Genomic DNA, 25,040 nt, shown 5'->3' with positions numbered 1-25,040 from the left:
ACACTCCAATCAGTAATGTCAAAACAAGATTGTAAATCCTGCTCTGTTTCGCTGGTCCATCTCTTCACAGTCTTTACTACAGGTTTAACAGATTTAAGTTTCTGCTTGTAGGTCGGTATAAGATGAACCAGACAGTGATCAGAACGTCCCAAAGCTGCTCGTGGAACAGAGTGATATGCATCCTTTATTGTGGTGTAACAGTGATCCAGTATATTACTGTCTCTGGTGGGACATGTAACATGCTGTCTGTATTTTGGCAGTTCACGGGAGAGATTGGCTTTATTAAAGTCCCCAAGAATGATTAAAACAGAGTCCGGGTGTTGTTGTTCTGTGTCTGTGATCTGATCAGCGAGTTTCTGTGAAGCTGAGCTCACATGCGCTTGTGGAGGAATGTAAACACTAACCAGAATGAACGAGTGAAACTCCCGCGGCGAATAGAACGGCTTGCAGTTGACAAACTGCATTTCTAGATCAGGACAGCACATCTTCTTTAACACAGTTACATCTGTACACCACCGTTCATTGATGTAAAAGCATGTCCCGCTGCAGTGCGATTTCCCCATTGATTCTGCTTCGCGGCCCGCTCTGAACAGCTGAAAGCCCGGCGGATGGAGCGCGCTGTCCGGTGTGGCGTCATTCAGCCAGGTTTCCGTGAAACACAGAGCAGCAGAGTGTGTGAAATCCTTATTTGTCCGAGAGAGCAGAAGGAGTTTGTCTGTTTTGTTGGGTAGAGAGCGGAGATTTGCGAGATGGATGCTAGGCAACGGCGTTCGAAATCCGCGCTCCTGAGTCTGACGAGCGCGCCAGCTCGCTTTCCCCGTCTGTGCATCCTGAAGCGTTTGATCAGCGCCACTGCTCCTCCGATAACAATGTTCAGTAGAAGTCTGTATAATAGAAATCCGGAAAAATATCATGTGGTGTGTTCTGCCGAATTTTCTGATCGTGTTTGTTAAACAAAATACAGGAAAAACGAACAAAAACAGTACAAACACTGGAGAGCCAAGCACTGAAGCAGCCATGTGCGGCGCCATCTCGCTTAACAGTTAAGTTAAAAGTTCAATATTGGACTACATGAACACCAAATATGGTGACCAAGAGGTTCAGGAACTGATCAACATGGCAACAATTATTGATCCACACTTCCGCACTCAGTTTATGAATCAAGAAGAGATCCTGGTCATCAAAGCCAGAGTAGTCAGAGAGGTGGAATCCCTTTCTGCCATGCCAAGTGATTCTGGCTCTTCTACCCCTGTAATGTCATCTGAATCAACAAAAGAAGCTCAGAGTGCATCTAAAAGGCAGAAGAAGAGTCTTGGAAGTTTTTTCAAGAAACCAGCTGCTGAGATGACCATCACCCTTTCCGAGTAAATTGAGGCTGAATTAAACAACTACCTGCATGGGCCACTTGCAATCCCCTTACGTGGTGGAAGGTACATGAGGTGAATTTCCCTAACATCAGTCATTTGGTGAAAAGTACTTATGCGTCCCTGCCACTAGTACACCCTCAGAGAGGGTGTTCAGCGCTGCTGGAAATGTAGTGACATGCCAAAGGTCTCTTCTGAAACCAACTACAGTTAATATGTTGGTCTTCATGACCAAAAATCTTAAGGTTTGAGCCCTGTTCTTTTTTTGAAAGCTACTGAATCACACTAGTATGTGTGTTAAACCTGCACTACCAGACATGTTCATGTCAGCCTCATTTCTACATTTTGCAAGAGTATATCAGTGTTTACAGTTTAATTAAACTTTTATTTAAATTTAATTTATTGATTTGTTTTTTAAGTTATTATCTTGTTTTGCAATATTTTGTAAACTATCTGAAGACATAATTGGGATTGTTACTTTTTGATTGTGTTTGCACTAGTGTTGTCACGGTACCAAAATTTCAGTATTCGATACCGATACCAGTGAAAATCCACGGTTCTCAGTACCAATTTCGGTACCAAAGCAAAACACAAAAATATGCTAATTAAAAAAAAAATGCCATTCTTTATACTTATTTACAATTGTGTTTAAAGTTTTTCTACAGGTTATATAATTATGAAAAACAGTAAACAAGTTTCACCCAAATTTAATTTGTCTTTTAATTTATGAAATTTAAACATTTTATTTCTGGTAAATAAAGGGGATTTTCTATTAAAATTAAAACATGTAAGAAATATTGTGATTTATTTATTTAAATTCAACAGTAGTAGCAGTATCACATAAATTTTACTAAATAATAGTAATATTTCTAGCACAATGCCTTTATGTAAAAATGAATTTTTAGGCTAATGAATGCATATTTGTCATTTTAACTGAACTTAAAACTGGTGGTGATGCTTAAGATATTTTTGGTCATTGATGGTTTCTGTAAAAAAAAATAGTAATAGATCATATTAATTATTATTCATATTAATTATTATTAAAAGATAATACTACTACTAATTCTACTATCATACTAATGTATATCCAATGCACTATGAATTGATGAGCTGCTGGGTTCATGAATATTAATCACGCTGTCTGCGTTCGGTCAAACTGATTTGCTGAAATCAAAACAGGGACGGTACTAAATCAGCGCCCAGCCAATGAAATTGCCATTTGCGCATTAGCTCCGCCCACTACCGGAGAAACCGGTATGTTTTCTGCTTGTTCAAAAATGAATATGAATAATTCTAAATGAACTCCATTACACGAAAAGACAATAAAGAATAGTTTACATATAGCGTGTCGATTCAGCGTGGTAAGACTCTCACTCTCTCTCTCTTTTGCATGTGTGAGAAACTGAAAAGATCGCTTGATGGAGAGAGAACTCTGAAGCTCAGATGCTGAAATTAATGCAAGCGTCATGCGCTTCAGTGTATGTAGTAAACAAACCCGCACGTCTCTGCCATTCATTAATTCACACAGAGACGCGCAGAACATGGATTCATATTTCAAACAACATTTGCGGCTTAACATTTACAGATACTGGTCCATATGGAGATTTGATTAATTTATGCTAACTTTGACAAATTCTATGACTGTCCATATTAAAATGTAAGTTTCATTTTCATGACTGGATTTTGAGATTCCGTCCTCATTTTCTGCTTCGCGGAAATCATAGCGCTGAACCGGGTTTGAACAGGACCTCGGTACTACCGGTACTTAAAGAAACCTGGTACAGTCACATTTAAATTTTTTTAGTACCGACTTGGTACCGAAGTACCGGGTCTTTTGACAACAGTAGTTTGCACTATTTTTACAATTTGATCCATGGGACAAGAGTATTGAAAATTTAACTACCTAATTGGTTGTTACTTTATCACGATTTATTTGCAGTTGTACTCTGTTTTAATTTTGAAACACAACTAAAGACATGGTTGGTGATTGTTACTTTTGCTGTTTGCACTATTTTGGCACCATGAGAGTATGAATAAATACAGAATCTGTTTACATTTTAAACTTGTAACCGATTTGAATTTAAACATAACATAATCTGATATTTGACAGGAGTAAATAATTTATCATAATTTGTATCGTTATCGCAATAAATACCTGAAATTATCGTGATACTTTTTTTAGGCCATATCGGCCATCCCAGTTACTGAAGAGAATGATAACAGATTTAAATGAAGTCACTGGAGTAAAATCATAACAACAAAATCATAAAGTAAGATTCATCAACATCTATTGGCCTGGCAACATAATGCAATGTTAAAAAAGGACAGTTTTGACATCGTTTTCATCTGTACACAAATATTTTATCCTCTTATTTTTCAAATTTACCATTTGATTTTCATTCTTTTTTATAGGCCTGATGAAAATGAAAGAAGAAAGGCAAGATCTGAATGAAGTGGAGGAGAAATATCAGGATCAGAAAGATCATGATGTCAATGGAGAAAAGTCAGTGAGTTGCAGCATTAAAAAAACAGAAGTCAAAAGGCCTCTCAGCTGCTCTCAGTGTGGAAACACTTTCACAAGTAACAAAACTCTTAAGGGGCACATTTTAATTCATGCTGGGATAAAGCCTTTCAGCTGCTCTCAGTGTGGAAAGAGTTTTACACAGAAAGCACACCTTAAGAGTCATTTGGTAACACACACTTCAGAAAAACCTTTCTGCTGCTCTCAGTGTGGAAACACTTTTACACGCAAAGAAAGCCTTAAGAACCACATGATAATTCATGCTGGAATAAAGCCTTTCAGCTGCTCTCAGTGTGGAAAGAGTTTTGCACAGAAAGGAAGCTTAAAGGATCACATGTTAATTCATACTGGAATAAAGTCTTTCAGTTGCTCTCAGTGTGGAAAGCGTTTCATATGTAAGAGTTATCTTATTAAGCACATGTTAATTCATACTGGGATAAAGTCTTTCAGCTGCTCTCAGTGTGGAAAGAGTTTTACACTGAAACGAGACCTTAAGACTCATTTGGTAACTCACACTTCAGAAAATCCTTTCAGCTGCTCTCAGTGTGGAAAGAGTTTTACACATAAATCAAGCCTTAAGAGGCACATGTTAATTCATGCTGGGTAAAAGTCTTTCACTTGCTCTCAGTTTGGAAAAACTTTTACACAGAAAGGACATTGCAAAGTTTATTTGGTAACCCACTCTTCATAAAAGCCTTTCACCTTGGGGAGTTAAAGTAAATGACTGTTTTTCTGAATGACTGTCATCAACTGGATCACCTCAAGGATGTGCCCTCTCCCCCTTATTATTTATCTTGTACACAAATACTGTAAGAGTAGTTTTAGAAATAGGCATACTATAAAATAGGCATACTATGAAACATACTGTAAAGGCACAATATGTAATTTTCACCGCTGGACGGCGTTTATTCAAAATACTGTTATTTTCTGGACTATAAGTCGCACTCTGTTTCATAGTTTGGCTGGTCCTGCGACTTATAGGCAGGTGCAACTTATTTATCAAAATTAATTTGATATGAACCAAGAGAAAACATTAGGATTCAGGATTCAATACTTTATTGCCATACAACTCGGTGCTAGTTGTTAGGGATTTGCTTCAGTGTGCTCATAGCAGGACATCAACAAACTACAACCAAAAACATAAAGCAAATATATACACAGACGAAATCCCACACGGGATGACACTTGACACAGGCAGATAAAAAAAAAGGAAACACAACACTAACGACATAACTGCATGACAGTCCAGGAAGCTATAATGGCTAATGTCAAGTAAAAGTGACTATTTGCATAAGAATACATAACGCAAATCCACAGCTTTACAATAAATAAATAAAAGTACACTAGTATGGTTAACATAAAACATATAAAAAGGTTTAAGGTATATTATTTTATAAAAAAAAACATACAAATGCAAATTATGCGGACTCATTAAGAGAGCCTTTTTTCATAAAGAACTGGTTCAGGGGTTGAGAGGTGTTTAGCGATTTAATGGCTCTGCAGTATGTGCTATACTAGAAAGTAAGAGAAAAAGTAAGGACACATTACCATCTACAGCCGCGAGAGAGCGCTCTCTGCTGCTCAGTGCTACTGTAGCATACACCTGAAAACAACTGAAAACTGTTAACTGAAATATTAACTTAAAGACAACTGAGAAAGACTGAATGCAAACAAAATGCCCCCAAAAAGAAAATCCTATTCTGCAGATTACAAACTGCAGGTAGTAAAATATGCAGCCGAAAACGGTAATTGAGGTTATAAATAAATGCGACTTATAGTCCAGTGCGACTTATGTTTTTTTTCCCTCATCATGACGTATTTTTGGACTTATACTTAGGTGCAACTTATAGTCCAAAAAATACGGTAAGCCGTCTAAATGAAACAAGGCCAACGAACAAGCCTAACACACGTATAGCTTGAAAGCTTTTATTATGCCAGAGTTGATCGCTTCCACTGCTTCCAGTCGTGCGTATGAGAGGTAAAGCAGCGCTGTTTTCTCATACTAGATACGTTTGAAAGTCCTGTTATAATGCTACTCTATTCGGTCATCACCGGTCTATTAAAGTGCACAACATTAAAGCGTCTTTGGTGTTTCCATGTTTTCTACAACACAAAACCAGAAATTGAAGGGTTAAGAAGTAATTGGCAGGTGACACAATGAGACTATGGGCACTGTCCGTGTAACTAGTTTTAAACATTCTTTGAAACATTCGGGACAATGTAAGTACACAAGTCAGCAAAATATATAACACTTCTAGTGGTGTTGGGATATTGTAATCTTGCATATTGTGCATTTAATGTTTATAAAACTAAGGAGATGACTATTGATTGTAACTCTTGGATGAAATCTATTTAGTATATGCAAACAAGCATTAATGGAGTAGGTATCGAGAGTGTTTAACAGTAGAAGTATTTGGGCACTCTGTTGGATAAAAAATTTACATTTTCTCCCAATACTGAGGTTTTGTGTAAGAGGGGGTAGCAAAGATTGTTTTGCTTGCAGAAACTAAGGTTATTTAATGTGGACAAAATACTGATGTGCATGTTCTACAGATCCTATATTGAGTTACTGTTATCTTTTTCACTGTTGTGCTGGTTTAATTCTCTAAAAGTGAAAAACATGAATTGTCTTGATGATTGTGAACCAGGGAAGTAAAATAACTTTCATTTATCGCCTCAGTTGTAAATTTTTTTAATTTAAGGTAAGAACTTTTTAGGAAGGAAATGTATTGTGTTTTTGTTGTTTATGTGAAATTTTTGATTGCTGCAACCAAATTGCCTTTGGGAAATAAATCAAATGAACTGAACTGAACCTGCTCTCAGTGTGGAAAGTTTTTTGTGTGTAAAGGATATCTTGAGACTCACATTTTAAAGGGGTCATCGGATGCCCATTTTCCACAAGTTGTTATGACTCTTTTAGGGTCTTAATAAAAAGTCTATAACATACTTTAGTTTAAATTTCTCAATTGTAGTTTGAAGGGTCACTCCACCCATTTGCATTAAGAGGTCCATTGTTAGAAAACCAGTCATACTATTGAATGGTTGTGCAACATTCTCTCATTTTCCCCTGAGACGAGAGAAATCCACTATTTACCTTTTTCACTTCCTCCTACAATGACGCAAAAATCGTCATTTGACGTCATTGTTGGAGGAAGTGTAAAAAGGGTGGATTTATGTAAAGACTACAAGCACAAGTAGTCTGTCCATAGGGGGTTGTACCTAATGCGCTAACAGACCTATCACAGATCAGTGCCCGTGCATTTGATTTCACCGGGAGAAACTTTTCGAAAATATGGAGGAAAATACTGATTTTTCAGACGGATGCATTGGGGAGGATTTTGATTTAGACGAAGTTATGTTGGAAACGGATGTTCTTGGCTAGCTTTATGAGCCACAGTACAGCGACGAGCAGCTAAAAAAACATGAAAAGCGTCAAACTAACACAGTAAAACATGGTTGATTTACATCGATAATAGCAAACTTATATATAACTTTTAGCTAAGTGTCTAACGTTACATTATTACATTACATACTAACTTACTCATTTCTTGACAAGTGTAACGTTAGTTACTGAGGCAGACACATTAAAACAACAAGCGAGCAAAACATACAAGATATTTAGTTCGTAAACAGAAAAATCATAGGAGAGGTGTTTCTTTACAGCAGACGACTATGTCAGTGTGTGTTCTCAGTAGCCACTAGCTGCTAATAGAGTCTTGTCAGAAATAACATTACCTCCAGGCAAATGCGTTTAGTGCTGCTAGTACTGGTGGTTCCCGACGTTCCTGGCTTTTCGTCGTCATCGTCTGGCAAGGAAAATACTGAAGGAATAGCGTTTTTCAAAAGCGCGGGTCTCTTCAATCCTACGGGGTTAGGCGCATAATCTTCGGGCTTGAAATGTAAACTGCACACCGTCTGATTTTTTAGTGCTTCAAGTGTTGTGTCCTCACCGAACTTAGGGTTATTGATAACGTTAGCCCGTAGCCACTTTTTACACAAGTCCGTATCTTTCGGGAATCTGTGAATACTTAGTCCGGGTATTTTCCTTGTTCTTGAACAACAACCCGGTACTATGCAAGTGCACACCATTTTGTCACAAAAACATTAATTGGGTCACAAAATAACTCTTAACAACAAATTGTGCCAAATAATTTACAATCGGTAGCGTAGAGGAGAGCTCAACTATAATCCACATTGATGGGCGGAGGAGTGGGAGTGGCCTGCGGAGCTGAGCATTGCAATGCACTATGGGGATTGTTGTCTACAGTCCACAAGCTATAAAAAGTTATTCTCTGCCTTTTATAGGCCCAGAAGGACCAAAATAAAAAAAAGATACTATTCTACTACATATATGACCCACTTTCAATACACATTAATACTTATAAATCCACACTGAATTGCCATTAAGTTGTGGTTTATATCGGGTTACTGTGTGCGTGCATGTGGAAACTGAGTGTGGATTATATATATTTTCTGTGACTGAGAAATCAGTCAGAGTCTGATTCAGAATCAGTCACGTTTCATTATTCAAATGGATGTGTTTATATTTGTGTAACACCTGTATGTATATATCAGTAAATTTATTTTCTTGTTTAATTATTGCAGAACCACACATGTATACTCCAAGTTCTCCAGTAAACTTAAGGGAACCTAGACATTGCTTGGTGCCTCTTCAGTTAAGAGTCAGCTCATTCAGTCCTAACTGACTACCTGCTGTATTTCATACCCATCCAAATAGTGCACTTCCGAACTGCCTATATTTAAAATGGTCCTTCGAGCCGGATTGTTGAATCACAGCAGAGAGATGATGTACATTACCAATCCAGATCCTCCTGTTGTTCGCCCTCGACGACAAATAAAGCCACATACACATTTGGCAGATTATCAAGAGCCAGCACTCATATGCAGGTAATCTGCTTCTTCAAGATGAATGGCAAGAGACAGATACACAATCAGAGAATGAAGAGCTTCATCTTCAAGCCCAACAGCTATCTGACATTAAAGGGTTAGTTCACCCAGATAACACATTTATGTAATTAATAACTTACCCTCATGTTGTTTCAAACCCGTAAGACCTCCGTTTATCTTTGGAACACAGTTTAAGATATTTTAGATTTAGTCCGAGAGCTTTCAGTCCCTCCATTGAAGCAGTGTGTACAGTCAACTGTCCACGTCCAGAAAGGTAAGAAAAACATCATCAAAGTAGTCCATGTGACATCAGAGGGTCAGTTAGAATTTTTTGAAGCATCGAAAATACATTTTGGTCCAAAAATAGCAAAAACGACGACTTTATTCAGCATTGTCTTCTCTTCCGTGTCTGTTGTGAGAGAGAGTTCAAAACAAAGCAGTCTGGATATCCGGTTTGCGAACGAATCATTCAGTTCACCAAATCGAACTGAATCGTTTTAAACAGTTCGCATCTCTAATACGCATTAATCCACAAATGACTTAAGCTGTTAATTTTTTTTTAATGTGGCTGACACTCCCTCTGAGTTCAAACAAACCAATATCCCGGAGTAATGCATGCACTCAAACAGTACACTGACTGAACTGCTGTGAAGAGAGAACTGAAGATTAACACCGAGCCGAGCCAGATAACGAACAAAACATTGACTCGTTCACGAGTCAAGAACCGTTTCTGGGTCTCATACATTTTCGAAAATGTATTTTCGATGCTTCAAAAAATTCTAACTGACCCTCTGATGTCACATGGATTACTTTGATGATGTTTTTCTTACCTTTCTGGACATGGACAGTTGACCGTACACACTGCTTCAACGGAGGGACTGAGAGCTCTCGGACTAAATCTAAAATATCTTAAACTGTGTTCCAAAAATAAATGGAGGTCTCATGGGTTTGAAACAACATCAGCGTAAGTTATTAATTACATAAATTTGCTATCTGGGTGATCTAACCCTTTAAGTCTATGTAGACCGAGATGACGAGAGACAGTGATGAGCTACATAGCCACATCCTACCCGAGATCCTGTCTGCACTACAAGGCCTCAAGGAATGCTACATTAAAGCAGGAGATCCAGCACATCACCACAGGAATAGAGACTCCTCACCGCTCAGTGACCCCAGTGCCAGCCCCTCTTACTAAGAACCCCAAACGGACACACAGCCAGCATTCATCAGTTACCCAGAGGGAGCCTTCAGCATGTTCTGGGGATGTTTTCCATCACATATCTGTCCAGTGTGAGCAGCTGACAAGGCAGATGAGGGACTTTACACTTTCACCCAGGTTAGAAAAGACACATGCTAGTGAGAGTTATTGTGCTACCCCACGGCGGTCATCACTGACTGCTGAAGCTGTTCATGACTCTGACGACAACCCTCAATTCATACACAGGCATTATCCAGACAAGAGAGAGTTTCACCTACCACAGCAACCTGAGATTACACCTAGAGCTAAAATGGTACACATGCATGAGAGGATTTACCGGGGACCAGCGCTTACCATACGTGTCTTAACGTCAGCAGACCCAAAGCCGTTTTTGAGACTGCGGATGGCACTGGAGAACCTTCTCCCAACAGATGCAACTGATCGCTTCAAATATCAGGTCCTTGGTAGCCGATTCTTACTGTAATTCTGTGAGACCCTACACAGACACCATGCGAGCTCTGATAACGATGTATGGTCAACCACACAAGCTTGTTCTTTGGAATATTGCTGAAGTTCTGGAAAGTCCCAACATCAGGTCAGGAGATGTTTAAGCATTCAAGCTATTTGTCCTCCTTGTCCGTTCATTAGTGAGTATGCTAGAGCAGCTAGGGTCAGAAGGGGCAGCTGAATTTGAATGTGGTTTGCATGTGTCCAGGCTACAAGGCAAACTTCCACACAAGCTTAGGACCAGTTGCAAGAGGTATGTTCACCCATCAAGAATAACAATTCCTACTCTTCTTGACTTTGCGGATTGGTTGGAGTACGAGCTCCAAGTTCAGGATGATACTTCTAGAACAGGTACTTATGCTACTGACTCATCAACCAAGAGGAGAGACAGTCATTATGGCTCCAAGTCCCAAGTAAAACCCACAAGCATCTTTACCTTGTGGTGTGAATGGGAGAATGGGACTAGATGAGATATCTCTGCCAAGATGTTACTTCAGCTCAAAGATGGATCACCCGTCCTGTAGGCATGAGATTCATGTCTTCTGTAATGCTTCAGAACAGGCATATGGTTCAGTGGCTTACCTGTGGACCAAGAGTAAAAAGGGACAAGTTGAAGTTGCCTTTATGGCTGCCAGGTCTAGAGTCACTCCTCACAAGCAGCAGTCCATACCCCGTCTGGAGTTATGTGTAGCTCTTTGTGGTTCTCAACTTTCCAAAAATCCTAGTCACAGAACTTACAATCCCCATTCACTCTGTTACACTCTAGTCAGACTCCACCACGGTGAAAAAATGGTTGAAATCCAGCTCCTGCCACTTCAAAGTGTTTGTAGGGACACGTGTAATGGAGATTCAAGAGCTGACAGAATCTGCTTTCCGGCACTATGTAAAATCTAGAGACAACTCTGCGGATGATATAATTAAATTCAAGTTTATTTGTATAGAGCTTTTTACAATATAAATCGTTACAAAGCAACTTTACATAAAATTACGTTTCTACAATATTTAGTAGTAGCTTATAAGTGGTGACTGTCACTGTCAACATTATTAACAGCAATTATTATATGACGCAGTCACACTTGTAGCAGTATTTGTTAGTTCTTTTTGTTGATTCAGGGTTAGCATCATCTCGGGGCCTCTGAGGGGTCAGCATCATCTCTTCTCAGGTGTTCTGGATCCAGACTGGAGATTGTGTAAATCCTAGGCAAAACAGAGAAACAAATAGATACAACATTAGCATAGCTGCTGTTCCAACAAAGTAAAATTAATTAGTTTAACCCAAGCTAAAGAATAGGAATGCGCATTTGATCAGATGCAACTACAGTCGTGGCCAAAAGTTTTGAGAATTACATAAATATTGGAAATTGGAAAAGTTGCTGCTTAAGTTTTTATAATAGCAATTTGCATATACTCCAGAATGTTATGAAGAATGATCACATGAATTGCAGAGTCCTTCTTTGCCATGAAAATTAACTTAATCCCAAAAAAACCTTTCCACTGCATTTCATTGCTGTCATTAAAGGACCTGCTGAGATCATTTCAGTAATCGTCTTGTTAACTCAGGTGAGAATGTTGACGAGCACAAGGCTGGAGATCATTATATCAGGCTGATTGGGTTAGAATGGCAGACTTGACATGTTAAAAGGAGAGTGATGCTTGAAATCATTGTTCTTCCATTGTTAACCATGGTGACTTGCAAAGAAACGCGTGCAGCCATCTGTCACAGTGTCTGGGTTGTGTTCCCTGGGTTTCCACTAGGTGTCCTCAGTTCCCACGGTGTTTATCATATTATCACTTCCTGTCTCCTTATTTGGTCACCTTCCTCATTGTTTAGTTAATTGATTGTTCCCCACCTGTCTCCTGTTGCCCCATTATCCTTTTGTGTATTTATACCTGGTCTGTCTGAGTCTTTGTCACAGAGTCCTTGTTGTATGTCTAGTGTTTGATACAATCCGTAGTCTTGCCCTTGCCGTGTGTTCTGTTCTGTTTTCTTGTTGTTTTGGATATTCTAGTTTTGACCCTGCCTGGACTGTTTACCCCTTTGGATTTGCCCTCAAATAAACACCATACCTGCAATTGGATCTCTCCTCGCCTCTTGTATCAACGTACGTGACACCATCATTGTGTTGCATAAAAATGGCTTCACAGGCAAGGATATTGTGGCTACTAAGATTGCACCTAAATCAACAATTTATAGGATCATCAAGAACTTCAAGGAAAGAGGTTCAATTCTTGTAAAGAAGGTTTCAGGGCGTCCAAGAAAGTCCAGCAAGCGCCAGGATCGTCTCCTAAAGAGGATTCAGCTGCGGGATCGGAGTGCCACCAGTGCAGAGCTTGCTCAGGAATGGCAGCAGGCAGGTGTGAGTGCATCTGCACGCACAGTGAGGCCAAGACTTTTGGAAGATGGCCTGGTGTCAAGAAGGGCAGCAAAGAAGCCACTTCTCTCCAAAAAAAAACATCAGGGACAGATTGATCTTCTGCAGAAAGTATAGTGAATGGACTGCCGAGGACTGGGGCAAAGTCATATTCTCCGATGAAGCCCCTTTCCGATTGTTTGGGGCATCTGGAAAAAGGCTTATCCGGAGAAGAAAAGGTGAGCGCTACCATCAGTCCTGTGTCATGCCAACAGTAAAGCATCCTGACACCATTCATGTGTGGGGTTGCTTCTCATCCAAGGGAGTGGTCTCACTCACAATTCTGCCCAAAAACACAGCCATGAATAAAGAATGGTACCAAAACACCCTCCAACAGCAACTTCTTCCAACAATCCAACAACAGTTTGGTGAAGAACAATGCATTTTCCAGCACGATGGAGCACCATGCCATAAGGCAAAAGTGATAACTAAGTGGCTTGGGGACCAGAATGTTGAAATTTTGGGTCCATGGCCTGGAAACTCCCCAGATCTTAATCCCATTGAGAACTTGTGGTCAATCCTCAAGAGGCGGGTGGACAAACAAAAACCCACTAATTCTGACAAACTCCAAGAAGTGATTATGAAAGAATGGGTTGCTATTAGTCAGGATTTGGCCAGAAGGTGATTGAGAGCATGCCCAGTCGAATTGCAGAGGTCCTGAAAAGAAGGGCCAACACTGCAAATACTGATTCTTTGCATAAATTTTAATGTAATTGTCGATAAAAGCCTTTGAAATGTATGAAGTGCTTGTAATTATATTTCAGTACATCACAGAAACAACTGAGACAAAGATCTAAAAGCAGTTTAGCAGCAAACTTTTTGAAAACTAGCATTTATGTAATTCTCAAAAATTTTGGCCACGACTGTACACTCACAACATTATCAGGAAGGCTATTCCAGAGTTTGGGAGCCAAATGCGAAAAAGCTCTACCTCCTTAAGTGGACTTTGCTATCCTAGGAACTAGCAAAAGTCCAGCGTTTTGTGACCTTAGGGAGCGTGATGGATTGTAACGTGGTAGAAGGCTAGTAAGGTACACAGGAGCTAAACCATTTAGGGCCTTATAGGTAAGTAATGATAATTTGTAACTGATACGGAACTTAATAGGTAGCCAATGCAGAGACTGTAAAATTGGGGTAATATGATCATATTTTTTTGACCTGGTAAGGACTCTAGCAGCTGCATTTTGGACTACCTGTAGCTTTTTTATTGAAGAAACAGGACAACCACCTAGAAGTGCGTTACAATAGTCCAGTCTAGAGGTCATGAATGCATGAACTAGCTTTTCTGCATCAGCAACAGGTAACATGTTTCGTAGCTTGGCAATGTTTCTAAGATGGAACAATGCAGTTTTTGTAACATGGGAAATTTTGTTTTCAAAAGACAAGTTGCTGTCTAATATAACACCCAGATTTTTGACTGTAGAGGAAGTAACAGTAAATTCGTACTGACTCAAAACAAAATGCATCTTAAATCAGGTAAATAATATATCCACGATATATATACACTGGCTGAAATGTTTTGAAATCACTTGTATCCTACCTGTTCGAAAAAATCTAGTCTCTGTCTGTGTCAGTTTGAGTCTTGGTAAAGTTTTAAATCCCTGCACCAAGATGCTCCTCTGTTGGTCACGGATTATGGAAAGTGAACATAAATCTATAGGGGTGGTTGGATTTATTCACGCACTTTAAAATATTAATTTGAAGCTTCTTTCTTTTCAGATTGTTACAGCTTTATCATAAAAGGCTGTATGTTAACTTATTGGGAGAAAACCGGAAGTTCTATGTGAAATCAGACATTTGAGCTCCCCCATATAGTCAAAATGGCATAATCAATAACACCCCACAAATATTAGACTGTTAGATTGGTAGTCGAATCAGGCTCCTTGAATCGAAGCATCGATTTATCGACTATTCGGGGTCACCCCTATTATTTTTACAAATCATTGTTTGATTTGCGAACGTTATTCGAAATGAAAATACGAAATTATTCTGAATGCACTGTAAATCACTTTTGATAAAAGCATCTGCTAAATGCATACATTTACATGAAGCAAGGAATTATATTTAACTATAGGGTTTCTGCAGAATTAAAAAAAGAAAAAAAAAATTAAGGCAATTTTAAGAGCCGCACAAGTAAAATGAACACTATGAGTGGTTTTGGACATAACTATGGTAACATAAAGTATTGAGCCATAAAATTAAATGATTTACAGTTCAGATACAGGATTTCACAAAAACAAAAATCTTATACAGCACCATTTCAGCCTTTAGACAATTTTTATGAAAATGGATAAATCAAGCATATAAATCTGTCAATTTAAAACATACATATTACTGTCTTAATTGATTTTTAGAAAGCAAATTAACTTCTTTCTAATTTACAACTCTATGTGTTTGCTGCATAAAAACATGAGTTGATATTTGCATTGATCTGACCATAAACAGCAAGAAAGGCTTGTTGGAAATGCAAATTCATTCTCCGCCACTCGGTGGGGCTTTAGGGTGTGCTGAAATATTGCAGTTTCCCCGGGAACGGCTGTACACAAAGCAGCTTGATGCTCATGAAATAAAATGCCAAAGACACGTTTCTGAGGAGAGTTGGTTCCCTTCAGATACATTCAATTAAAGACATCTGCGCTGCGTTTTGAACTAAAACATGCAGCACTCATATTTATTCAATGACAATATTACCCTATACAGGCATATCGCGACTCGTGTCTTTCTGTCCCCAACTGTAAGACCCCTTGAAATTATAATGAAGACATTTCTTATACCATGGGAGATCTGCATTACCCCGTTGGGCAGAGTGGTTCGGGCTAGCGAATTTGTGAGCCCTGAAGCTAGAAAACATAGAATCTACCTGAGGGAAGACGTCTTTTTTTTTTTTTTAAGGGAATGTTGTTAAATAGAGAATTTTTTTTTTTTATGTAACTTCTAGTGTATTCGCTATTAAACTTGGACCTCATTATTGAAAGCCAAATTCAAGCACCAAAAGCGGCCCACACTCTATATGTACTCTTTCATTAAAAAAATAAAATAAAATCATTTTCATTTTTGCATTCATAGGCTAGCTACATGGTTGCAATAAAATTTTAGTTCAAAATTTAAAGTGGCATTGTTTAAAAATGCTTCATTGACTGACGTTTCATGTATGTAATTTCATAGTATATCCACCTCCTAAATTATTACACCTATGTGCAGTCGTAATTCCATGACATTCTTGTATGACGATTGAGGATTTAATTGAGGAATTCCCTTTGAAGAAGAGCATGAAGAAGCCATTTTAGTGGTGAGTGATATTTAATTAAATTTATTTGCTGGGCTGTTTCTGATTTGTAAGATAGCCCAGGGCCTCGCAAAGGCTTAACGCGGCACTGCCTAACAGTGTAATAATTTTAAACCAAAAAAATGTAATAAAAATGCAACCCAGCGTGCTGGGTCAATTATATAAGCAAACTTATTGGGTTAAAACATTCCAGCTCTGGGTTCGCCCCTTTCTGACCTAGCGCTGGGTTGCCAAAATATCCCAAATTGGGTTGTTTAGCAGTTTTATTTTTTAGAGTGTAGAGTGAAATTAATATAACAATTAGCAAAAATCTAAAATCAAGAGAAAAATATCAATTGAAGTCAGAAAAATATGGCAAAAGATATGGGATAGTGGAATAAAAGGCATCTTTAGCAGATACAGGGCTGTGTAGGTGAAGAGAGAATAAGACGTGGAAGAAAGATGTTATTATAATAAGAATGAAGATTGGACATTCACCTTTAAAATTCACACAAAGTAGGGAAGTGTGAAAATGGCAGATGTGATAAATGTGGGAATCCAGAAACAGTAAAGGACGTTCTTCTAGAATGTGATGCATATGAAAGACAAAAGAAATCGACTTGAGCCTAAATTAGGTTTGATGGGATATGATAACGTATCACTCAAGATATTTCTAGGGAATAGACAAATGCTATCAAGAATTAAAGAAGTGTTCAGTTATCTAAAAAAAGAGGATATATGGAAAGAAAATAAATTGTAAAAAAAATAATAATAATTCTTTATAACATCCTTCTTTCTACCAAATCTACTGTATAGTCACTCCACACTCCAGATCAGTAGGTGGCGCTATTTCATCTTTAAGTTGGTTTGCCAAAACCGCCAAAACATAATAATAATAATGAGGATGAGGAGGCTTGGCTACGTGAGACTACCTGAGGAGAGGAGCAAATCAGGTATTCCTCATATTTAAACTGCTATCAGTTTATGCAGGTTGTTCAAGCGACATTTTACAGGTTCATATCTGTGTTGTTTTCATCGGATTCAGAGCTACTTGAGCGTCTTTTCTGGCGTCTTCCTGCCGAAATAAACGTTTAGTGCTGCAACATGTGAGGAAAAAATTATTAATTAATTCAGACGGTTTTGTGAGCTTTTATGCATTCGTGTGATTGTTTCTATGTTTGTAGTGAGAATTGCCCAACCCAATTTGTCAAGTTTAAAATAAAGTGTCTTAAGACTTTAACATGTTAATGGTCTAATTACTTTATTGCAATGAATTTAGTTATTAGAAAATCTAACTGTTTAGACATTCATATTATGGTGCTTAACTGCAGTTATAAGCTTTAGCGTTTTTTTTTGTATTATTTATGTTTTATACCAGGGGTCTCAAACTCGCGGCCCGCGGGATATTTTGTGGCCCCCGACTTGACATCAAAGTTTAGTGTTAGTGCGGTCCGCGAGTTATTCTGAAACGCACCTTTTTGCTGTGTCGTTGCGTATGCCGCGCTCGCCGCGGCATACGCGGCATTATTTTGTTATCACTTATGGGCTACCATAGATCTTGTGATAGCTTTCGGCGGCGTTTGTTGTCAACGGTTGTCAAGCCAACCGCGAAGTACTTGGACTTTCCGGCTCTTTTTCGTGAGCCGGCTCATTTGACTCAGCTCGCTGAAAAGACCCGGCTCTTTTAGCTCACAAATGCCTCTTTAAAGAATAAATGTTTTAACTATGAGTTTGACTATGACAGGTGTGAAAACAATTCTAATTAAATTATTAAATGAACTCATACTCACAATGTCTCATAATATCTTTAAAAATGCATTGATTTGTTATGAAAAAAGAATACTATTAAACATTTGCATTTAAATTACAACTTTTTAATGTATATAAACAACATTCAAAACAAATACAATCTGAATCTGAACAACATAATAGAACCCATATTAAAGAAAAATAAATTAAACTAATCCCTCTTTTTTTAGAGTCGACTCTTCAGATTCGCGAACGACCCATCACTAGTTGAAACGTGTGTGACACCAAGTGAACGGAAAATATATGCTATCACCCAGTTCCAGTCATGTCGCTCTCAAAACGTGCTGTGAAGAGAAAGGATGGTGACGAGCTCAGGCAATTTCAGGGAAAGTGGGAGACGGAATATTTTTTTGTTGAGCACAGGGGCACCCCTACATGTCTCATATGTACAGAGAAAGTTGCGGTGTATAAGGAATATAACATCAGACATCATTACTTAACTAGGCATGCTAAGGAGTGTACAAAATACCAGGGAGATGAGAGAAAGAACCGGGTTGCCAATCTTAAAAAATGTCTATTGAGGCAACAAGAGTTATTTAAGAAAGCAAAAAAAGAGAATGAAGCAACAGTCGAAGCTAGCTACACGGTGAGTGAGATTATTGCTAAGGCCGGAAAGCCGTTCAAGGATGGTGAGTTCATTAAAAAGTGTTTGTTTCTAGCTGCAGGTAAAGTCTGTCCAGAAAAGAAAGATCAGTTTAGCAAAATCAGCCTTTCAGCTAACACAGTGGCAGAGCGCATTTCTGACCTGTCAGAAGACATATATGTTCAACTTCGTGAGAAAGCCAAACATTTTTGTGCATACTCTGTCGCTCTTGATGAAAGCACGGACAACACCGACACTGCACAGCTCGCAGTATATGTCCGTGGTGTTAACAACAATTTTGAAGTGATCGAGGAGTTGCTTGCTGTGATTCCAATGCATGGTCAGACCACCACTCAGGAGATATTCCGCCTGCTGTGTGGTGCTATTGAGGATGCCGGTTTGCCATGGAAGAGGTTTGCTGGAATAACAACCGATGGAGCACCATCAATGACAGGAAAGAAAAATGGACTGGTGGCACTTGTTCAAAGAAAACTGGAAGAGAAGAATGTGGAGGAGGCCATTGCTCTGCACTGCATTATCCATCAGCAGGCCCTTTGCAGCAAATGTCTGAGGTTTGACAATGTGATGTCTGTTGTTGTAAAATGCATCAACCATATCAGACCTAGGGGCTTAAAGCACCGGCAGTTCCGCGCCTTTTTGGAGGAAATGGAGTCAGAATATGAGGATGTGCTCTACTTCACAGAGGTACGTTGGCTCAGTATGGGAAACATCTTGAAGAGGTTTTTTGAGTTGCGTGCAGAAGTGAAAGCCTTCATGGAGAAGGATGGGATGGCTGTTCCTCTGTTAAGTGATTCCAAATGGCTCATGGACTTTGCTTTTCTTGTTGACATCACACATGAACTGAATGTACTGAACAAGAAGTTACAAGGCCAGGGGCAGCTTGTCAGTGCTGCCTATGACAATGTGAGAGCATTCTCCTCAAAACTTGTGTTATGGAAAGCCCAGCTCTCTCAGACAAACCTCTGCCATTTCCCTGCATGCAAGGCACTCATGGATGTGGGCTGATGCCATTATGAAGCTACAGGAGGAATTTGATCATAGGTTTGCAGACTTCAAGACACACAGAGCCACTTTTCAAATTTTTGCTGACCCCTTCTCCTTTGATGTGCAAGATGCTCCTCCTGTACTTCAAATGGAGCTCACTGACCTGCAGTGCAATTCTGAACTCAAAGTCAAGTTCAGGGAGGTGAGTGGAAACACAGACAAGCTTGGACAGTTTTTGAGAGAATTGCCACCCACCTTCCCTGAGCTCTCCAGGATGTTCAAGCGGACCATGTGCTTTTTTTGTAGCACCTATCTATGTGAAAAGCTCTTCTCCACCATGAACTTCAATAAGTCAAAGTACAGGTCCAGACTTACTGATAAGCATCTTCAAGCCATACTGAGGGTTTCAACTGTTTCCTCCCTCAAGCCAAATGTGTCTCAGCTGTGTGAGAGGAAGCGCTGCCAGGTCTCTGGCAGCAAGGAGTAGGCAAGAGGAGCCTATGTTCTGAAGAACCGTTCATGTTCATGAAAATACGTTCAGAAAGGTTTGTTCAACAAAACTTATTATATTCCTCAAATCGGAAATTATATTCCTTATATCGTAATTTGTCAATTTCGTCTAGTTAAAAAGTGGGCTTTTATTTTGACGGGTTGTAGTGAAGAGCTTTGAGTGTCAGAGTGTAGTTGACAGGAGTTTTCTCAAATAAAATGACGAAAGGGTTATAAATAGTTTTCCCGGTGTTTGTGTTCATGTCCTCCGATAGTGAGACAGCAGGCGCTGTTAAACACTAGAGTGACTTTGACGCATACTTGTGTATGTAGTACATGACACAGCGCCGCTCTTTCACAGAGAGACACGTAAAACAAACAGATTATATTTTTATATAGCAGTGTTTTTGCGGTTTAATAATCACAGACACTATAGACCATGTCATGATTTGACAGCTCTGTTACAGCTGATTTGACATTATAAGGCTTTAACCTTAAGTTATAAATGGGACATAACTGTATCTGCACGGTGGGATGTTGTTTTAATATTACAGGTAAACATGTTCCATGTGTTTCCTCTTTTTGCAGCCACTTTGCAACCACAGTTTTTGTGAACTGTCTATCCTTGAGGACAAATAATCGTCCATCTTTTCTATATCCAAAGTATTCCAATAATGCCAATTTGTATTTATTTCGAAATTTGATAGAGATTAGAGATAACGGCCTCAGTCTCTGATGTTGTCTTCGCTGTACGTGTGGGTGGAGCAAGAGAACAGTTAAGTGGAAAGTTGTTGCCTAGGCGCAGGTGAGATTCTGCGTCTTTTATTTTCTCCAAATACCGCAGATAAGCAAATGTACACGGTATGATAATCATATGCGTTTATATCGTGATATATTGTAATACCAGTGTATCGTTACAACCCTACTCAATAACCAATAACTGAGCACAGCATAAACGTGTGCAAACTGATCAGAGCTCAGAACAGAACCAGTGTTGATCTCGTGACACTGCACACTGCTGCAGATCCAAGGCAAGGCAAGGCAAGTTTATTTATATAGCACATTTCGTACACAATGGTAATTCAAAGTGCTTTACATAAAAGAAAGTAAAATAGTAATGAAGAAAAATAATAACAAGAATAAAACAAGCAATTTTGAAACTTTTAAAATTATTAAAACTGTACTTATTTAAAATGAATTTAAAACAGTTAGAAAATGATTTTACATAAAATTAAATTAAAAAACAGTGAAAATATATATTGCAATCAGTTCGGACATTGCACAGTGCTCATTCAATAAATTCACAGCTAAACAGATGAGTTTTAAGTCTAGATTTAAATGTGACCAGTGTTTTAGCACATCTGATCTCTTCTGGAAGCTGATTCCAACTGCGGGCGGCATAGTAACTAAAGGAGGACTCCCCTTGTTTTGTGTGAACCCTTGGTATTTCTAACTGACTCGATCCTAATGATCTGAGTGCTCTGTTAGGTTTATATTCAGTGAGCATATCTGCAATATATTTCGGTCCTACGTCATTTAGTGACTTATATACTATATACGAGCAAAAGTACCTTAAAATCAATCCTAAATGTAACTGGAAGCCAGTGTAAGGACCTGAGGACTGGTGTGATATGCTCAGATTTTCTGGTTCTAGTCAGAATCCTGGCAGCAGCGTTCTGGATGAGCTGCAGCTGTCTAATGGTCTTTTTGGGAAGGCTGGTGAGGAGCCCATTACAATAGTCCACCCTGCTGGTGATGAAGGCATGAACAAGTTTCTCCAAGTCCTGGCTGGAAACAAAAGATCTAATTCTTGCAATGTTTTTTAAATGATAGTATGCTGATTTAGTTACTGCTTTGACATGACTATTGAAACTAAGGTCTGTTTCCAGAATCACACCAAGATTCCTGACTTGATTTTTAGTTGTTTGACCCCTAGAGTTAAGGTATGCATTCACCTTGAACACTTCATCTTTGTTTCCAAATGCAATGACTTCAGTTTTTTCCTTGTTTAACTGAAGAAAGTTCTGGCACATCCAACTATTAATTTCATCAATGCATTGGCAGAGGGAGTCAATTGGGCTGTAGTCATTTGGAGATAAGGCTAGGTAAATCTGGGTATCATCAGCATAGCTGTGATAGGCAATTTGGTTCTTTCTCATTATTTGACTTAGGGGAAGCATATACAGGCTAAACAAGAGCGGTGCAAGAATTGACCCTTGTGGGACTCCGCATGTCGTGGACGTCCACTTAGACTTATGCTCTCCTAGACTCACATAATAACCTCTCCCTTCTAAGTATGACCTGAACCATTTGAGTACCATCCCAGAAAGCCCGACCCAGTTTTCCAGTCTCTCTAGTAGTATGTTATGATCGACAGTGTCAAACGCAGCACTGAGATCTAGCAATACCAGCACCGATATTTTGTAATATAATTGTCCAGGTATCCATTTGAGTTTAAGTATTTGTTCAGCTGATTAAAAACGACCTTTTCTATAATTTTACCTATAAAAGGAAGATTAGATATTGGTCTAAAATTGCTCAAAATGGTGTTATCAAGATTGCTCTTTTTCAGGAGGGGCTTAACAACTGCAGTTTTTAAGGAGTTTGGAAATGTCCCAGAAAGAAGTGAGGCGTTCACCACTTCTAAAAGATCTGCTTCTAAGCAGTTTATCACATTTTTGAAAAAAGATGTGGGAAGTGTGTCAAGATAGCAGGTTGACAATTTTAGGTGCTGCACTATGTCTTCCAGAATTTTGCTATAAATTGCTTCAAAAATCGACATAGTATCTTTTTTATATTGTGGCCTAATCTGTCTGACCTCTGCATTACTTGAGGATGTGCTAATCGCCTTCCTGATATTGATGATCTTCTCAGAAAAGAAGGATGCAAACTCATTGCATTTGCTGTCTGAGAGCATTTCACTGGGAATCTGACTTGGGGGGTTTGTCAGTCTCTCAACAGTGGAAAAAAGAGTACGAGTGTTATTTAAGTTACTGTTTATAAGGTTTGAGAAGAAATTCTTTCTAGCTGTGGCTAGTTTCACATTAAAAGCATAAGGGCTGTCTTTGTAGATGCTATAGTGAATTTCAAGTTTTGTCTTCCGCCACATTCGCTCTGCTTTTCTGCATTGTCTTTTCATAGTCTGAACTGCTGTTGATCTTCTCCAAACTGATTTCTGTCTGTTTGTTTTCTTACTGATTATTATTGGAGCAATATCATCAATAACATTCTTAACTTTTAAGTTGAATGAATCAAGTAGAGTATCAACAGAGTCTGCAGAAATGCTTGGTGTTAAAGATATAGCCTCCATAAATAGTATGCTTGTATTCTCGTTAATGCATCTCCTTCTGACAGAGACTGATCTAGATTCAGTTGTAGCAGACATCAGAATATCAAAGAAAATACAGAAGTGATCAGATAGTGCTATGTCCTTAATAACAATGGATGAAATGTTTAGACCCCTACTGATGATTAAGTCTAGAGTGTGTCCACCTTTGTGTGTGGGTCCATGCACATGCTTAGTCAAGTCAAAAGTGTTTAGAACTGTTATCATTTCTTTTGTAGTTTTGTTTTCTGAATTATCTATGTGAATATTAAAATCCCCTGCAATAGCAAAACAGTCAAACTCTGAGGAGATCATTGATAACATTTCTGTGACCTCTTCAACAAAGGCTGGAGAGTATTTTGGAGGCCTGTAAATAATAATAAACAGAATGCGTGGAGCACCTTTCAGCACAATCCCTAGATATTCAAAAGACAAGTACTGACCAAAGGACACTTGCTTGCATTGATAGACATCTTTAAATATAGCAGTTACACCCCCACCTCTCTTAACAGTCCTGCAGACACTCATGTAAGTGAAGTTAGGAGGGGCTGCTTCATTAAGGACTGTTGCATTGCAGCTGTCTTCAAGCCATGTTTCGTTTAGAAACATAAAATCCAGATTGTTTGTGGTTATAAAGTCATTGATTAGAAATGATTAATTTTTTAGTGAGCGAATGTTTAAAGATGCTAACTTGATGGCTGTGCTTTGTGTCTTTACATCAACTTTAGTTTGATGCATAATAGGCCGCAGATTAGATGAGTTTGCCCTTCGGCTTGAGATGGCCTTAGACTTTCTATCACGTGATAAAACTGAAATAGAGAAAGCTACAGGCACACTGGATTCCCGCTTGTTCAGTAGGCATTTGTGAATGTTGCTGTTATTATAGCGGGGACCCGACACATATCACTTAGAGCTGCTATCAGTTGTTTTTGGTTCACCTTCAGCAGATAGAGGGTTTGGGCCCTGGCGTTGTGGCAGTGGTCGAAGAGCTCTCGCAGGAGCATGGACCACAGGCTTTGGTGGTTTTGGGGCCTGCCGTTTTTTTTGTGATATCTGCGGGCTTGCAGCAAATGAGTGAGAGAGTTTAGTCCCAGCATACACCAATTCCTCCATTTTCTGTGAAAAGCACAGAAGTGGAGATGCTGGAGAAAGGGATAATGTGTCTGGTGAGATGGGCTGTGTCTCTGGTGTTTCCCGGTGGCTGTGATATGTTGTCCTGGCTTCTCTGGCTGTTTTCCAGAAAGTAATCCCTGGGTGCTGAATCTTGTAGCTGTTTTGATACATCACAGTCAGTCTGTGAGGAGGTCTGTGGGCAGGGCTCAGTCGGGATAGTGTCCATGAGCAGTGCTTGTTTTGGCTGCATGGTGTTATCAGTGTCCTTGTGGGATATGTCAACCACATGATGACTCGGACCCGGTGTGTGTGTGCTGAATGGATTGACACACTCTGCTGAAGGATGACGGAGGGAAAAGTAGATATTGTCCTTAAACACTCTAGCACCAAGTTTGTTTGGGTGGAGGCCATCCGGTTTAAACAATTGTCTATGGCCCCAGAAAAGATTGAAGTTGTCAATGAAATTCACTCCTTTTATATTACAAGATCTTTGTAGCCATGTGTTCAGCCCAAGCAATCGTGAAAACATATTTGTTCCCCTT

At 39.1% G+C, this 25,040-nt stretch overlaps 1 protein-coding gene and 1 pseudogene across 2 annotated transcripts in view; both read left to right on the top strand.

Annotated features, from left to right (window-relative positions):
* The window catches only part of LOC132094842 (gastrula zinc finger protein XlCGF8.2DB-like), a 120,758-nt gene that overhangs the window by 6,000 nt on the left and 89,718 nt on the right, over window positions 1–25,040 (top strand). The window lies entirely within an intron of this gene.
* On the top strand, window positions 1,042–4,724 carry LOC132096568 (gastrula zinc finger protein XlCGF8.2DB-like; annotated as a pseudogene).

The sequence above is a fragment of the Carassius carassius genome, chromosome 1 (genome assembly GCF_963082965.1).
Source record: "Carassius carassius chromosome 1, fCarCar2.1, whole genome shotgun sequence".
NCBI classification, from domain to species: Eukaryota; Metazoa; Chordata; class Actinopteri; order Cypriniformes; family Cyprinidae; genus Carassius; species Carassius carassius.
This window is presented reverse-complemented; position numbering and strand designations above follow the sequence as displayed.